Source organism: Artemia franciscana, chromosome 21 (assembly GCF_032884065.1).
Source record: "Artemia franciscana chromosome 21, ASM3288406v1, whole genome shotgun sequence".
Lineage (NCBI taxonomy): Eukaryota > Metazoa > Arthropoda > Branchiopoda > Anostraca > Artemiidae > Artemia > Artemia franciscana.
The window spans coordinates 19,352,751-19,357,186 of record NC_088883.1 but is presented as its reverse complement, the minus strand read 5'-3'; the positions used below and the strand labels follow the sequence as shown (position 1 = coordinate 19,357,186).

Genomic DNA, 4,436 nt, shown 5'->3' with positions numbered 1-4,436 from the left:
ATTAAAACGAAATTTGTATATTAATTTTTTGGGGTAAATGGCTTTCTCATAGTTTTAATCAGATGGTCTTGAGAAAAAAGGAGCGGGGGAGGAGGCCTAGGTGCCCTCCAATTTTTTAATTACTTAACAAGGCAACTAGAACTTTTAATTTCTTACGAACGTTTTCATTTGTAAAAAAAATATACGTAACTTACAAATTAGCCTATCAAATTTTGATAAACTGTAAATATGATCTAAGCATCCGACAACACAAAAACAGTTAAGATCATAATTTTCTGTTTCGGATCATTTAATTTCCAGAAACATCTGACCTTGAGTGTCTGCAGATATATTCTCGAACGTGGCGAAAGGAGGGGGAAGAATGTAAAAATTGGTGCTTACGCTTAGGCCATTGAAAATCTCAATGCATTGTTGGGTGCCATCGAAGTGGGTGAGGAGAGTAAACTATAAATTTTTCAAAATAGGATCTTATTTACCAAAAAAATAATATTTAGGCTGACGACTTGGGCCCCAAAAACTGGAGCGGTATTTTTTTTCTGATTAGCTTCAAACTTGAGGATTCAAACTAAAATTGATAAAAAAACATATATTGAATTTTTGAAAAATTATTTCATAAGGATCAGAAATTTTTTTTTTTATCAACGATTAGAAACTCAAAATTTAAGTCCCTGCTTGAGTGTACCCTAATGTTAAAAAAAGATCTCAATCATTTCTTGGGCTAAGAGGAGCACATAAGATCTCGTTACCCCTACTGAATTCGAAACTTTCAGCCGAAAGTCACCAGGCAAAGAGGAGCCTTATGTAAAAGAAATAAAATAGGGGTCAACGTTCGAAGTTAGCCTACTTACTTCCGATCATAAGAAAAAATTACTTCATTTAGCGAAATCATATTAGAAAATTTTCCGTTTAGTATGAGCAGTTAATAATCCTTCTTTCTGACATTAGCAAACACTTGGTGATCATTCTTCAAACTTGAAAAATTAAACTGATAAAATATATTTACAGATGATTGTTGACCTGAAGCATCTTTATCTCCTAAAGATAATGCAGGACATTATTTCTAACCTTCAAGGTAAAGCTCAACATCGATGTGACGTTCTTATCCTAAGTTTATAGACAGATAATTCTTCTTTTTGTCTAAATGATTATCTTTACTGTGCAGTCAATCAATAATCCTTAGCTCAGAAAAAGGTTTCAGTTTGCTAGTCATTTCAGTTGCTAACCATTTCTGAAGGAATTATAGTAATAAAAATAGGACCCTTATATTCCTTTTTTTATGCTCTTTCGTAATGCCATGATTGCTTTTCCGACAATGTACCCCTCCCAAAATTGTCGTAGATATAGTGCCAGGATTATGTAAAATACTAAAAAAAAATAAAAATAATGGAATTATTGCTTTATAATATGCAGCATGCTTCTATTATTTTTTTCTATTATTGTCCACTTTTTAAAGTAATTTCTAGTTATATTTTTATTCTAAAAATATTTTGATAAAATACGTCAATCATAGGCAAAACTGGATACCATCGTGCTCAGAATACTGAAACCCGTTTGAACGAAAAACAAACTTATCTCGAATCCAGTGGCATAATTTCATACAAATTCTGGGGTTGTGGTGACAAAGTTGCCAAATCAGATGAAAATGCCAATACAAATTGAAAAATGATCAATATATTACCATAAAGCAAAGATATAATCAAGAAAACTGACTTGTTTCTCTGGATACTTGAATTATGCAGGCTTATCTTAGTTTTGACAAGATTTTTGCAGAAACTAAATTTTGGCAGGGGGGCGGGCAAACTGAGATCTGGAGGGGGCAAAATTTTGGTTTGGAGGGGGCATTTTCCCCCCTCCCTGAGTAATAGCAAATCACGCCCTATTTTGAATCAAAAAGTTCAATTAGCAGAGAAATATATTTTTTAAGTTAATTAATTTTAAAAACTTTTTCCACAAAATAAGTTTTTCAAAGAAAAGTAAAGAGCTTTAGAGGGTGGTCACCAAACCTCGAAGACTTTTCTGATGTAGTTTAATATGCTAAAAATGCAATAATATTTACCTAGTACCCGCAATTTTTACGACCACATAGTTTAGCAATAATTTGCTGTTATGCATGGATATTTTCCGTAGATTTATTGCGTCGCATCCATGCAAAAAGGAAAGGAGGAGCGAATAAAAAAAAATGAATAGAAAAAATAAAAATTATTTAAAAAAAATAATAATAAGTCATTTACCCAAACACTTATACCGAAAAACAAATGAGGGTTATAAAACAGGCCAGGATAAAACGACCCATTTACCATCATCAAAGCAACCATCAGAATTAATACTGCCCCAATCTGTCTTTCACATGTTAACCCCCTCCCCCCCCCAAAAAAAGTTAAGTATCTATACATTCGATTTGTTTGAAGTCACAACAGTAGCCGAATTTTCACTTTTTTAATGAGCTACATTATTTTATTTACCTGATCCATGAAAAGGCATTGACAAGTGTAAACTCGCAAACCAATTTGGTCAAATATGCATATTTTCAACGGGGAAAATTTTCCCTGGGGAGGAAAGTTCCAAGGGGGTGAACTTTGCAGGTGAAACTTTCCAGAATTCCTACAAGATTCCTTTTATTTGTCTTACTTTCTCTTTGGCAACTCAATTTTTCGAGGATATGAGGAGATCTTCCAGGAGAATTTTTTAGCGGGGTTGGAATTCTCTAGGTGATTTTTCTGATAGGGGGTGGGGATTTCACGGAAGAATCTTACGTGTGAGCCTTTTTCAGATAAAAGTAGTTTTTCTCCCAGGAAAGTAGAAGAATTTTCCAGACCGAATTGACTGCTGAAAATTTTCAACGAGAATGGAATTGTCCCGGAAAATTTTCCGGGAGATGGGGGGAAGGGGGTATTTGCGGGAGAAATTTTAGTTGGGAGGGGACTTTCCTATGGAGGGTTGAGGCGGGGTTTTCCAGCATTATTTGAAGAACAATCAGAAATTAAATAAAAAACAAGATTTTCATCTGAAAGTTAGGAGCATCATTAAAAATTAAAAATTGCTCTATTCCAACCTTCGCCGTGTGCTCTAACGTCTTAAACTTTTTAGAAATACTTAATTCAAATTCAACAGCCTTTGTGTTTGAGCAATTTTTCTTAAAGAATTGTAACAAGTCAAACTTTAGCGTAAAGAACGGGGGTTTGGGAAGAGGCAGCCACCCTGCTAAACAAAAGAATTTCCGATTTTTTTTTTAAACATTAATGTTGCTCCTAACTTTTAGTTTAAAATACATTTTTTTTAGTTAATTACTACCAATACTAAGATAATTCCAAGATTCGTTTCTAGTAAGATACAATAACTTTAAAAATGAGGTTTGTTCTTTATTGGGCTCAAGCTTGGGTGTTAGGTAATAACATATAAACATTGATGTCATGACCAAACAGGATCTATTGCAGGTGGGAACTAAACGATTAACAACATAAAGTATTGACGATTACAGACAATGGTGGAGCCAAATATCGTCGAAGTATACATTATGGGATGGATTCAAAATAATTTAGTTCTTCGTGCAAGATATAAATTTATATTAAAATCTGTACAGTATCAGTACATGACACAAAAACCTTTCAGCAATATTTGAGTAAAATAGTACATGCCAAGATTTGTTTGCACAATTTATCTTTCTTCCAAAACTTGACTAAATGAGCATAAATAGGATGTAAGTATTCCTTTAGCATAATTTTTGATTTCTTTTTCTTACTTGGATGAGATAAGAAACACACACACACACACACAAAAAAAAAAAAACACTTCAAATTTGTGACCGTTCATCTTCAGAAAATTGTATCCTAGCCCATCTTTCATCCAAGTTCTCTGAATCTTTCTTTAAGATTTAACTTACACTTAGATTGGTAAGATATACCAAAAGGTAATAGACATAATCCATATGAAAAAAAAGAAAGAAAATCACGGATTGATATCATCTATTTGAAGAAAAAAATATGTCTCCAATCAGACAAGTACAAAAGAGGAGGAAGGGCGGGGATGGGGGGCTGTTGTCATGTACACCCCTCATCGTGCAAACGTCTTGAGATAGTTGATTTTTTACAACAAATTTTCTAGGAACTTCAATTCTAATTTTAGCTATTGCTAACTTTCTAACTTTTAAAAAGACCTTTATTTTAATAAAGACCTTTTTTTTAATCCTTTTTCAAAGTTATGCTTATACTTATTTAATACATGTTTAAAGTTAGTTTTGTAATTTTATTTATTATTAGTTTTAATTTTGTATTTTTTAGCTATATTCTAACTTTCTAATTTTAGCTATTGCGAGCGGAGGTTTGTCCTTTACTAGGTTGCTGCTACTACTATACCCCTGATTTATTATATTTCATGTTCAAATTTGCACCCCTCCCCACCCCCTGCGTCACGAAACAAATTCTGGATTCAGCACCTGT

At 33.1% G+C, this 4,436-nt stretch overlaps 1 protein-coding gene across 8 annotated transcripts in view; it reads right to left on the bottom strand.

The window, feature by feature from the left end:
* The window catches only part of LOC136040669 (phosphatidylinositol-glycan biosynthesis class F protein-like), a 98,986-nt gene extending 97,982 nt beyond the window's left edge, over positions 1 to 1,004 (bottom strand). For 6 of the 8 annotated variants that reach the window (XR_010620852.1, XR_010620854.1, XR_010620856.1 and 3 more), the window contains exon 1: positions 849 to 1,002. The gene's annotated coding sequence lies outside the window, so the exon portion shown is untranslated. Of the gene's footprint in view, positions 1 to 848 lie in introns of all 8 variants that reach the window. The other 2 variants (XR_010620858.1, XR_010620857.1) reach the window with 2 other exon arrangements.
* Positions 1,005 to 4,436: the final 3,432 nt, after the last annotated feature.